The sequence below is a fragment of the Mytilus californianus genome, unplaced genomic scaffold, assembly GCF_021869535.1.
Source record: "Mytilus californianus isolate M0D057914Y unplaced genomic scaffold, xbMytCali1.0.p SCAF_11, whole genome shotgun sequence".
In the NCBI taxonomy this organism is placed as follows: domain Eukaryota; kingdom Metazoa; phylum Mollusca; class Bivalvia; order Mytilida; family Mytilidae; genus Mytilus; species Mytilus californianus.
Window position 1 is genome coordinate 70,773,191 of NW_026262593.1, and position 14,880 is coordinate 70,788,070.

Genomic DNA, 14,880 nt, shown 5'->3' on the forward strand with positions numbered 1-14,880 from the left:
CTATAGGTCACCGTACGGTCTTCAACAATGAGCAAAGCCCATAACGCATAGTCAGCTATAAAAGGCCCCGAAATGACAAATGTAAAGCAACACATGAACAATTCAAATGAAAAAATTAACGGCCTAATTTATGTACCAAAAAATGAACGAAAAACAAATATGTAACACCTGAACAAACGAAAACCACTGAATTCCAAGCTAATGATTTGGGACAGGCACAAACATACAGAATTTGGCGGGGTCAAACATGTCAACGGGATCCCAGCCATCCCCTAACCTGGGACAGTGGTTCGACAGTACAAAATATGAACGAATTATAAAAATCAGTTGAAAAAGGCTTTACTCACCAGATGGATACAAATAGAAATGCATCTAACAAAAACACAGAGTGGACGTGGCCAAGGACTTGTACATCCCAACAACAAAACGACACTATGTACAGATCGGAGAGTACTCGCAGTTACTGACAGCTATTTCAAAACCAATAACAACTATTAAAAAAATCATGCATCTAAAACTAAATTATCAATCATTACACATCCAACATCCAATGGATTTAGTGTAAAGACGTCATAAACAGTCAAACAAAAACATGACCTTGTGCAATGCCAAGATAAGATATCGACAGATTGTAGATCCATGAATGTGCATATGTATATAACAGTATTATTTAGTTTGCTTTTAATTTACTAATTACAAAATAATACGGTTTATCTCATTTATAAGATAAACCAATTTAATGAAAGAGAAATGATTACTGCGTCATTCGGATCCGGTTCTCGGTCCTGATAATCAACGTCACATGACTCTTCAGCATTACATTGAACTAGCCACTCTTGTAGATATGTAAAAGTTTCAAAAATGCAATCGTAAAAAATCATTGACATCCGCATGTCATATTCCAGTATTTTGATATGAAACTATCGAAGAGACAAGGTAATTCTCCAAGAAAGGATTTTCATTTGCAAGGGCCAGCAAATGACGAAATTAAAAGGTAAACCGAACTGTCACCATACGATCCGATGCCATCAACACGAGGAACATCCCGAGCTTCTTTCGACATGTATGGATGTGTAAAGATCATAGAACAATTTAATTAATGTATCTTAGCCATAAAAATTATACAATGCACCAATGACAGGGACAGCTTCCAATTTGTCAGTGGCTCATGGACCGGTGATCAATTTAATGGCAGAACAAAATCTTCACACCAGGAGCTCACATTTATAATTCCACACGGCACATGCACAAGGAAAACACGATTCAAAAGAATAGGAGAACCACTGATCCAAAGAATTCATAACCTGGTTCCAGCGGTTTGCTGATTTCGTCAAACATTAATCTTGGTATGTTGAATTTATAAAAAAGTTGATGTTTTGTGGCGTATAATTATTCTAATTGATATTTATCTCATAATAAATAAGATTAATCTGATAGTGATAAAGATAAGATTACTGAAAGGATTATTTATTATTATTATTTGATGTCATATATTTAATTTGAATATCACATGAGCAATATGATTGCACTGTGACTTTAATCAGAGACATAAATACAGTAAGTTTTACATGTCTCTGCTTTAATGTACAATATGTTATATCACCATGAAGTCGTTTGAAAGACGCACCTAGCGCTATTACACACAAGGGCAATAAGTGCAAATTCGTCAACCTTTGTCTCAATTAATAACATTATACCACTTATTATACACAATTATACACTATGTGTTAGATGGTTCAGCTGACGTAGTAAATGAAAAACACTATATGAGATTTAGAAGACAAATGACAAATTTTGTGGCGGATGACGCTATAGCTTTAGAATAAATCCAATCAGAGTCGATGGCTTCGATTAAAGTATTTACACGTGCAAATTCTTTGAACAGTCTTAAATATTTCCTAATACTGTTTGATACACGTAAATCGGCATTACTATAAATAAAATGTACATAATTTATGCCTACAGTTTTCTCGTTTGACTTATTTAACACTTTTCTTTTGGGGTTTTTTAATTACTCACTAATGCGGTATGGGCTCTGCTCATTGTTGAAGGCAGTACAATGACTTATTGTTATTAATGCGGTATGGACCCTGCTCATTGTTGAAGGCAGTAAAATGACTTATTGTTATTAATGCGGAATGGGCTCTGCTCATTGTTGAAGGCAGTAATATGACTTATTGTTATTAATGCGGTATGGGCCCTGCTCATTGTTGAAGGCAGTACGATGACTAATTGTTATTGATTTCTTTGCCATTTGGTCTACTGTGAAGAGTTGTCTCATTGGCAATCATACCAATTCTTTTTTACATGAGTGAGTTACTCAGTTACATGTATATATATATATACTTTTCAATTTGCGTTTCTTTTCTTGTTAGCTTGCTTGCTTTAATTTATGCATGTTTGCCTAGCTATTTACATTTATATGCATGTGTTCTTGTTGTATAATATGCTTATAATTTGATATTTGATTTTTATATTAAATATCAAGTCAGTTGAGAGATCTACAGAGCTCATGTTTACGTTGTTGAATCATACATATCATGCCCGACCCTAAATTTTCTTACTTACGCAAATAGAGTTAATATAGTTATACAAGCAAATATAGTTATACAAGCAAAGCTGAGTTGATATTTCAAAAAAGACCTCAACATATGATATATGTTATTACTATTGGTATAGGTTATTCAGATAGCTCACTAAAACTCATTTACCGTTGTCCTTGATAGTATATATATACACAACAGACACTGGACTTCCAGAACAACAACATAACATGCTACGAATGAATTTAATACGATCAGAATATACCTTGCCCAAATTCACACTTCAATCAGTTCACGAAGATAAACTACGTCTTCTTCAAACCAGTAGTTAATAGGCAACTATGGACAGGTCAATTAATTTATCAACAAGTCAACTTTGAGCAAATAAGGGAATTATGTGCACTTTTGACACAATTATTAAATTACTTTATAAACTCACGAAGCAGCAGGCAGAGCATGGTACACAATATCCTCTTTTCTTTGAAGTGCGATAATGTTAATGTATATATACATGTATTGTTTATAATATTTTTGATTGTCATCATCATCTAACACGGATATGTGAACATTGAGGATACCTTTGTATTTTACTATCACATTTCTTTTACATGTCAGCACGAACTATGGGCTTTCCCACAACTATTTTTGGAAACAAAACAAATATGTGGTAAATAAGTTAAGGACTTTTACAGACAAACACGTCTATTATCCAGATGGGAGCCGCAATGAATTTTTAAATTCATTTCAAATACTCTTGATCTATTTCCTTCTATTAAAAGGAACATTTAGCATTCCTATCTATTCACAGAGATGATGTACTCATTCTTTTTAATTCTAGTCGGAATTAATCAACTATGCATCTATATACACCCATTACTTAGAGTAATACATAGAATTTCACTCTAGCACCTAGTTCTTTTAGGTCACAAAATATATTCGACGTAAAACTATTCAAGTTTGAACTTTCCAAAAAGCTGCACGGACTGCTTAGCTGTATCCGAATTTTAAGTACTAGTAGGAATGCATGTGGTTGCCGATTTAGTACAGGAAGTGTGGTACTTTCTATATATTGATTGATACGAATAAATTAATTTTTAAAAGTGTACGTTATACACCCATGGTTTCAAAATTTTGGTCACGTTACTTGTTGAAAATAAAAATATATACAAATGTACACGACTTTGAAGGGGTGCCTAGAATAGCATGAATTATATATACAGGTGATGCATTTTCGTAAATTTTGTAGAGGAACATAGATTTGCAAAACTAATAGTGCATATTGCAGATTAACAAAGCAATTAGGTAGATTAATGGTACATGTATACCACCATCGTGGATTGTACTTTTGCAGTGAGCAATTAGTCTAGTTGTTACCCAAATCTCCGAATTTGTAGACAGATGTTCAATGTTATTGATTAGACTGTTTATCTCTATGAAGAAAACTTCCTGATTTATCGCATTATTAAAAATATTTTAACAAGTACCGAACATATGTGTTTTAGAATAAATTTGTTCAACTAAACCGGTTAAGCGAGATAACTCTTTTAGTAAACCTATTGATCATTCATGATCGGTTTATCAGTGGATGTATTACTGCTAAAATATTGCGTTTTTATGATGATTTAAAATAACATGGATAATACAACAAAAGAAGTAATATCGTCCAAAACAAATCTTGCTGAGGGGATATCATGGAAGGATAACAGCCCCATTATAACAAAGCTATTACAAAAGGAAAGTTATTATTGTCCAAGATTCAAACGTATTAACAAAGAGTAATGCCTTCTTAGCTAGTTCACTTAGATGGACTTTTAGGTTGTGGAAAATGGGGGGGGGGATTCTGATGAGTGTGTATAGACACACTCAAGTGGCAAGATTAAGGGGTTATGATCGTTTCCCGTAATTGTACGTCGGATCATATTAGGTTTTTACTTTCCTGCGGTACCGCAGGAAGTTCTGTTGAGACCATCTCATGTCTACCCTGAGTGGCCTGTTCTGAATTGGTACCAGTTCGAGCTTGACTGTTTTATGATACATAGTATGGACTATGTATTCAGCGTGCATATAGAGTTTTATGATATAGAAACTGTTAATCTTTACTCCCCTGAAACCAGGGGGTGATGCGAATAAGACCCGACGTATTTGGGGATCATAACCCTCGTTCTCTTTAGGATGAACCTTGAGGAACTTGAGCATCCATTGCTACCAATGGTGCACAGATTTGTCAGTTAAATCAATCATGTCGGCATTCTATTATCATGTCAGACCTCGTCATTCAAAGTGAACTGTGGCCGTTATTTCCACATTAATTATTTGTGTGTTATGGTTTTGCCTGAAACTTGATTCTTTGATTAATACGGTTTATCTCATTTATAAGATAAACCAATTTAATGAAAGAGAAATGATAACTGCGTCATTCGGATTTGGTTCTCGTTTCCCGATAATCAACGTCACATGAATCTTCAGCATTACATTGAACTAGCCACTCTTGTAGATATGTAAAAGTTTCAAGAACCATCCCACCTCCCCTTGCAATCTTCCATCTAATAACAATTCTTGTGTCTGCTGCTGTTTTATTTATCTTTTCAGAATGAACAGAACAGGCCGGACCTATAACATTTTGGACAAAAAAAGGAGACAAACAAGCCGATGTATTTGCTTGCTGAATCATACGTTCGAGAACTTTATATGTTAATGCTAATTTTCATGAATGGCTACCACTGTTATCTAAATATTCAGACACCAGCAGTGTGAAAATTGAATTATCAATACCTGCTATCAGTTCTTCGCCTGGAATGCATTTAACTTTTGACTTTATTTGGATAAAGATCAGCATTTATCTTGATTACTTGATTCTAATTGTTCATTATTTTATAATAAAATCATTCGTCACAGTCAAAAAGGATGTCGGGATCTGGCAAGATTAAGTGGTTATGATCGTTTCCCGTAATTGTACGTCGGATCATATTAGGTTTTTACTTTCTTGCGGTATCGCAGGAAGTTCTGTTGAGACCATCTCATGTCTACCCTGAGTGGCCGGTTCTAAATTGGTACCAGTTCGAGCTTGACTGTTTTATGATACATAGTATGGACTATGTATTCAGCGTGCATATAGAGTTTTATGATATAGAAACTGTTAATCTTTACTCCCCTGAAACCAGGGGGTGATGCGAATAAGACCCGACGTATTTGGGGATCATAACCCTCGTTCTCTTTAGGATGAACCTTGAGGAACTTGAGCATTCATTGCTACCAATGGTGCACAGATTTGTCAGTTAAATCAATCATGTCGGCATTCTGTTATCATGTCAGACCTCGTCATTCAAAGTGAACTGTGGCCGTTATTTCCACATTAATTATTTGTTTGTTATGTTTTTGCCTGAAACTTGATTCTTTGATTAATATTCAAATATCTAGTTACAGTGTTGAATTGGTAATACACCCATCACAGTAGGACCACGATCCCGCTACGACCTCAGAAAAATTTTGGAAGTCGTAGTAAGATCGTGGTGGTCGAGGTAACGTCGTAGTAAGGACGTGCCAAATCTTTATGATCGAGGAGATAAATATTCCTTATATAAGTAAAACTTGAAATATCACAATTGTGAAATGGAAATCATCTCTGTTTTCCTAAACTGTATTCTAAAATCGATCCTCATTGTCAATATATCAAGATATCAGAGCTTACTATGACAGAGAGGCGAAAGATACCAACAGAATGCCATTGTAAATCAAACTTATGGGTTAAAACGACAATGATGAGGCAACAAACACACAGCAACTAAACCGACCAAAAGATAATCAACAGAATACAAACACAAACCACATCGTCGAAAACTTAAGACTGAACAACACGAACCTAAACAAAAAAAAAACAAAAAGAAAATGCCTGTACAAAGTCGGGAATATGACAAGTGTTTTTCACTTTTTCAGTTTGTTAATAACATTTGATTTTGTCAGTTTCTATGGATTTCCCTTTTGTTAGTTTACCTTGGAGTTCGATATTTTTGTTATATTTTTTTTTTGTCGTACCGATTTTCTAATAAAACCAAGTGCAATTAATAAACTTTTATAGTTAGCTCGTATGGCTTTTTGAGGGTTGAGCAATTACAAACATGTGTAGCCACGCCGACTTTTTTATTGGCCGGCCTCAAGTCAGGAGCTTGTAGTTCAGTGTTTGTTGTTGGTTCGTATTTGTCCTATGTGCTTCTCGAAACTTTTTTTGTTATAAATTAAGAGATTAAGATATAACGCAATATTGAATGTTGTACCCCCTTTTTGACACTTTTACCTATTATGTCTGTTTGGTTTGCTCACACATTGTGGTCAATATGAATAATTTCTATGCGACTGTCACAAAGGTGAGATGTTAAGCTAGCTATCAAATCAAATTAAATCCACCATTTTCTACATAAGGAAATAACCGTAACAATTCGGGAATATGACACTGTTTTCCATTCGTTTGATGTGTTTGACTCGTTAGTTATCTTGTTTGAATAGTTTCACATAGTTCATGTCAGAGCCATTTTTAGCCGAATATACGGTATATTTTTTTTTCTTATTGCTGAAGGCTTCACGGTTGCATAAAGGAGCTTACATTTACTTCATTTGAACTCTGGTGGATAGTTGTCTCATTGGCAAATATACCACATTTCCTTATTCGTACACAGTATGTATTAAGTACATTTGAACGTTTGATATTTTTATTTATGGAAATCTAATGGTCACAGGCGATTCAAGCTGCTCGATTATGAAACTAAAAATGCAATGTAAAAAGCAATTGGCAGATAATGTGTTATATTATGGATCAAGTTTTGTTTTGCACTATTCTAGATCGCTGTTTTCCATTACTAACACCAGTTGTTGATCATTATATCTATGCATAGAAAAATAGCAAATGGGAATTATCGATTTTTAATAAATGTTAAAATGGGTTTTTTTTGTTTTATGAATCAAGATTAAAGTTTCGCAGCCACATTGTTCATTTAAATTGCAGACAAACTATTATTTAGAAAGATCATACATCTGATTATATCTAATTGACTTACAAACTTCATCTTTGTTAAAGATTTGATAAATATTTGACAAGAGGATTAACGTCATTTTAACTATATAGAGATTATACAATATTTACTGGCATCAGTTAAATGTACGCATATTTTTTTATCGTATGTCCAATGTTTGTCCCTTTGCGCTAACGATTGTAATAAAATGCTGGAACAATATTTTCTTCTGCGAAATATGGGAGAAACAATATCAAGGAACAATAAAAGAATCATTCCTCGGATAAAATGAGATGAGAATACGTGGCATTACCCGGTCCTTGATATTGTTAACAACAACAAAATTATTTATTTAATATATAAATGAGCTGTACCGTAACATTAGCATAGAAATTTTATAGGTTGCACTTTGTAAATACAGCTGTTTCACAAACCACGACTCTTTTGGGGCGATATATAATATTCATAGATATTTTGTTTTGTTAACGTACTGGTTCCCATATATGATCTCTATGTTTCATCTCATGTAGACAATACTTGGAAATGTTACCAGTATATAAACCCATGTTTACGGCGAATTTTGAATTCTGAGGAAGACCCAAAGTAAAGGGAGGGGTAGTACAGAATTTTAGTTTAAGTTCAAATTCTTAAAAGTTCGGGCATATAAATGTTGAAAACATGACGCACAGCTCTATGTTTTGAACTATGAATAAAATAGTAGTGCATATCAACTTTCCATTCTCGGATATAATATTTTACGAAACTTTATAGTAAAAGTGGCAAAGTTTTAGCCGTAAGGGGAGTTCCTATGGGAAATTGAATTGTCTATATTTACAGAAATGCAACCTTTAATCATGGATAAATTGACAACACCATAGAAAAAAAAAAAAAAAAAAAAACAAAAACGACGACAAGCGGTACATATCCACAAAGTCCTATAATAAAATAATATAGATGGGCAACACTTACCACAGCATGTTTTAAACGGCAGATTTGATTGTGGTTTTGTATTAAAAGCATTAAACGAAATATGTAGATATATAGTACAGAATATCCATGAGGGACGAAAGATACCAGAGGGACAGTCAAACTCATAGATCGAAAACAAACAGACAACGCCATGGCCAAAAATAAAAAGACAAACAGACAAATAATAGTACAGATGACACAACATAGAAAACCAAAGACTAAGCAACACGAACCCCACCAAAAACTGGGGGTGATCTCAGGTGCTCCGGAAGGGTAAGCAGATCCTGCTCCACATGTGGCACCCGTCGTGTTGCTTATGTTATTACAAATCCGATAAAAAGTCTAATTCGGTAAGTCACATTCGTGAAAAGGGAGGGTATTGTAGTTACGACATAAGGAACATATCCGATATCATCTGTGAAACGGTTATTCAATAACGGTCAACCAACTCGTGATGGCGTCCGTAAAATTTACGAAGGGATGACTTCAACTTCACTATTTGGAACTCTTGGTTTAATAGCTTCCTTGTGAGCAGCAATTCTCTATCAAGGAAATCATGATAGGAAACACAAGCTCGGGAATATCGTATCAATTGGGAGATATATACTCCGTATGCAGGCGCTGCTGGAATGTTGCTACATAGAAATGGAAAGATCACAATTGGGAAGCTGAAATCATCTCTTTTGTCGTAAAGTTTTGTTTTCAACCGACCCTCATTGTCAATTTCTAGATGTTAGTCAAGATATGAGGCAGACTTAACTGTATCTGTAGTATCCTTTATCTCCAGTTCGATGGGATAGATTCATTCAACATAGTCACCAAATTTTGTATCATTTAGTGAGAGAACATCATCTATATAGCGGAACGTAGAGTTAAAGGATATTGCTAACTTCTTTTCTTTCTTCCTAAGAAGTTCCTGTATGAAGTCAGCCTCATAATAATAAAGAAACAAGTCGGCAAGAAGAGGGGCACAATTGGTTCCCATTGGAATTCCGACAGTTTGTTGAAAAACACGTCCTCCAAACGTAACAAATATGTTGTCAATCAAGAAATCAAGCATCTTGATAATGTCAGTTTCAGAGAATTTTTTGTTTGAATCAGAATGATTCTTTACAAAGTAGGATTTATCCCTCCCCAAGACAAGATACTTGTATCTACGTTCGCTATTCTTTTTAATGAAACAAAGTACTACCAACTCTTTCAATTTGTCTTTTAGTTTGGAATGGGAAATACTTGTGTAAAGTTTAGAAAAGTCAAATGTTTTAATACTAGTGCAAGATGAGAGAGTCTTAGATTGTATGTACTCTAAAAGATCTTTGGAATTTTTTAGTATCCACATCTGATTCACGCTACCTCTAGGTTGCACTTTGTAAATACAGCTGTTTCTCAAACCACGCCTCTTTTGGGGAGATTTAGAATATTCATAGAAAATTAATTTTGTTTACATACTGGTTCCCAGTTATGCTCTCTGTGTTCCATCTCATAGAGACATAACTTGGGAATGTTACCAGTAAATATACATGTGCATATTGTTTACATTGAAATCTGTGGTAACCCTTCATTCGAGGTAGGGGTAGTTAAGAAAATTAGTGTTAGTTTAAACTCTGAAAAGTTCAGGGCATATAAACGTTGAAAATATGCCGCACAGCCCTATATTTTGACCTTTGAAAAAAATTGTAGTGCATATGAACTTTCAATTCTAGGATAAGATTATGTTCAAAACTTCATAGTAAAAGTGGTACAGTTTTAGCCGTAAAAGGAGTTCCTATGGGAAATTGCATTGTCAATATTTACAGAAATGCAACCTATATAGGGTGAAAAAAGAAAACATTCAGAATTTAACCAAATTTGCTTTATCTCACAGATTTTAAAGAAATTAACTCAAATATGAAGTTTTATAAATATTTCATGAAGATTGATAGAATCCTGGGCCTTAGATATGATGACTCAGCATAAATTCACAGTTTACAGTATGCATAGTTTACTTAAAGTCCTGAATACAAAATTAATTCATAATATTTGCATGTTTGTAAATTAAATTGTTCAAGAAGTGCTTATATTTACTCTTCGCAGTCATTGAAACTCATGGATCCTTCCTGAATATTATTTATGGGATGTTTGTGTCCTGTCATTAACCCAAAAGTAAGCCGTAACACCTAAATCTGCTTTTTTGTCACCACGGCATAAAAAATACAAGCTAGAAATACAAAAATATCTCAACAAAACTTACAATAGTGTGTTCTATCCTGAATATGTACTAAATATTCCAAATTACTAGAAACAGCAGAATAATTTAGGAAATTTGAGGCCCCAGGGGCAAAAAACAGAGAAAATTGCCTACCCCCTGGGTCATAAAACAGATAATTTAACTTGTAAATGCTATGATTTTATGATTTTTAAGTTCTTGATATAGAAAACAATAACTATGCTTGGAAGGTATGCAAAAATTAGATGTTAGCAGTCATCTCTATAACATTTTAAGTGAATTTATATCTCAGACTGGTATCTGCATACATACAACTATTGCAAATATGGCTTTGTTTGAACACTTCTAGTATATTTATTAGGTAAATTGTGTCAGATATATGGTTACAGATGATACTGTTGTGACAAGAATTCTAAATTGACCATTTGAGGTAGAAAATGTGAACTTTAATTGACAAATAGGCATACAGTAAGATGTGGACTGGAGACAGAGGCAGGATTGGATATTTTATATAATCTTGAATGTTGTAATGATTGACTGCTAAACATAACATTTATAGTATTCTGATATGCTTTCAATATGTTATCAAAACAGTTTTAAACAGGTTCTAGGCATTTTATATCAGAAAATATGCAAATAGGGTAAGCTGGCAATAATTAAAGTCTTGTTTTCAAATTCTTTTAAAAATTGAAACAGGGGAGGGGTATAAAATGTTCAGTAAAAAAAACTTAGAGTATACACAGTGATTTCTTTCAGGCTATAATTCTGATAAATGAGTATTAATGTGAGAAAAACTGATTTTAGAGAGTTTTCTATTTGAATAAATGTTTGTATAGGTTGCACTTTGTAAATACAGCTGTTTCTCAAACCACACCTCTTTTGGGGAGATTTAGAATATTCATAGAAAATTAATTTTGTTTACATACTGGTTCCCAGTTATGCTCTCTGTGTTCCATCTCATAGAGACATAACTTGGGAATGTTACCAGTAAATATACATGTGCATATTGTTTACATTGAAATCTGTGGTAACCCTTCATTCGAGGTAGGGGTAGTTAAGAAAATTAGTGTTAGTTTAAACTCTGAAAAGTTCAGGGCATATAAACGTTGAAAATATGCCGCACAGCCCTATATTTTGACCTTTGAAAAAAATTGTAGTGCATATGAACTTTCAATTCTAGGATAAGATTTTGTTCAAAACTTCATAGTAAAAGTGGTACAGTTTTAGCCGTAAAAGGAGTTCCTATGGGAAATTGCATTGTCAATATTTACAGAAATGCAACCTCTAGAATAGGCAGTTTCACAATAACTTTGGAGCCCGGCTTTGATTGCTGATAAAATAGATGTTAATAATTTAGAAAGAGGTTTCGTGGAGCACTTGGAAGACCCAGCAATATACCGTTGTTTGTAAGGACACTTATGTAGTTTAGGTATCCAATACAGTGATGGAAGATCCAGTTCTTCATCTTTGGTTGAAATTCCAAAGGAACACAGAACAGACCTATGATTATCCAGGATTTCCTCTTTGGTAAGTGTCGTGAGGGTATATGTTGAGTTTCCAAGTGAATTGTCAATACCTAATTCATTTTTCAAGCAGTCTATGTAATGATATTTCCACACAAAAACGATGCTGTTCGGGGCTTTATCTGCGGGGACAACAACATATTTGTCATGGAGGTAGGACAAGTGTTTTGCAACATTTGGGTCTTTAAAAATTGACGTAGCGTGGGTATTGATATGTTCATTTAGTTTCTTAATTCGGATTTGTATCAACGACCTCACAGCCTTAATCCATTCGGAAAGAGTATCTACGTCTTCTTTCTCGCGTTTAGCCCATTGCCTGGCATAATCCTCGACTGAATCCATCAGTATTTTGAAGTTGTATTTCCAATTGATGGATTTAGGCTCACGATATTTCGGACCTTTGGATAACAAATTTCGCAGGGAAGTGTTATTGACAATGTTGAGGTCTCCGGAAATAACGTGGCCAGCCGGATTATATGTGAATTGGGAAGTAGCACAGGTGCAATCAGGAGGTTTAGACTTGAAGTCGTCAATGTTGAGATCCTGCAAAACGTATTTGTAATTGAAAATTTTAGTTGCAATTGGTTTGGTATAGGTATAAGAAATTATTGGTACAGACTGATCTTTAAAATAAGGTTGTAATTTCGACTGAACTAATTTATGATGAAGAATATTGCCTAAGTTGACGCCATCGAGACCTTTGTTGGCAAAGGAAAGTTTAAGAAAAGATCTTTTCTCTTTTTCATCTTTTCCAATGCGAACTGGTTTGAAAAGTCTGTGACTTGCAATATCCGAAATGATAGCTGTAAGTTTGTATTGGTTTGAATGAGGGTTTGTAACAGTGGTTTCCAAACATAAATTAAACAGAGAATGAAGTTTTGAAAGGGGTAATGAATACAGTTTCGTGCGAATGTGATGAGTATAAATGGCAGCAAGTCATTAATAGAGACATCATGCAAAGTAGGTGATGTATATTGACGATGACCATGACTGCGTCTACGTCGAAGAGTAGAGTTGAAAATATTCATTACATACACCGAGCTACAGGAAGGACTAGATAGAATACCTATACCATCAATTTTGTCATTGCAACCATATGGTGTCGCAGTTCCCAGTTGTCGAATCCAGTAGTTCTCTTTTTGTCTACGGAGAGGCGTTGCAAGTTGAGGATTGTTAGTCTTGTAGTATATTTTTTCGATTATACGAACTATCATAGAAACGATGGAATGATCAGGCTGATTAAAATGCTGGTACAGAATGTCGTTTGCATTGAGGTTGATATCTGATCTATGGCCGCACATACGTTTGTTTAGCCTTCCTTTCGTTTCACCGAAGTAAACCAATCCACAAAGGTTACACTCTAATCCGTAGACGACATTTAAAGATTTACAATTCAGATCATCGTTACTTCTAGTAAAGTAAGACTTTTTAGTTAAATTGCTAGTGAATTGAGCGTCTGTTATTAAAATGTCACAAGTTTTGCAGCCATTAGTTCCACATTTCGAAATGAGACAGTGTTGTTCAGAGTCATCAAAATCCAAAATGTCTTTAAGGAGAACTGAACATGGCTGTGTATGTGTACTATTGCTATTGTCACTAGTATGATGATCTGAATGAGTCATGTTTGTGATATTTGTCATGTCTGGTGATGAGGGGACACCTGCCTTATCAGACGACACCGTGTCCATGGTGACATATGTTTGTTATTGATTATAGTGTCAAAAAGAAGATGTGGTATGATTTCGGATGAGACCACTTTTCACAAGAGACCAAATGACACAGAAATTAACAGCTATAGGTCACCGTACGGCCTTCAACAATGAGCAAAGCCCATAACGCATAGTCAGCTATAAAAGGCCCCGAAATGACAAATGTAAAGCAACACATGAACAATTCAAATGAGAAAACTAACGGCCTAATTTATGTACAAAAAAATGAACGAAAAAACAAATATGTACACGTGAACAAACGAAAACCACTGAATTCCAAGCTCATGATTTGGGACAGGCACAAACATACAGAATTTGGCGGGGTCAAACATGTCAACCCTCCCCTAACCTGGGACAGTGTTGTGACAGTACAAAATATGAACGAATTATAAAAATCAGTTGAAAAAGGATTTACTCACCAGATGGATACAAATAGAAATGCATCTAACAAAAACACAGAGTGGACGTAGCCGGGGACTTGTACATACCAACAACAAAACGACACTATGTACAGATCGGAGAGTACTGGCAGTTACTGACAGCTAGTTCAAGACCAATAACAATTATTAAAAAAATCATGCATCTAAAACTAAATTATCAATCATTACACATCCAACATCCAATGGATTTAGTGTAAAGACGTCATAAACAGTCAAACAAAAACATGACCTTGTGCAATGCCAAGATAAGATATCGACAGATAGTAGATCCATGAATGTGCATATGTATATAACAGTATTATTTAGTTTGTTTTTAATTTACTAATTACAAAATAATATTCAAATATCTAGTTACAGTGTAGAATTGGTAATACCCCCATCACAGTAGGACCACGATCCCGCTACGACCTCGGAAATTATGAAAAATTTTGGAAGTCGTAGTAAGATCGTGGTGGTCGAGGTAACGTCGTAGTAAGGACGTGCCAAA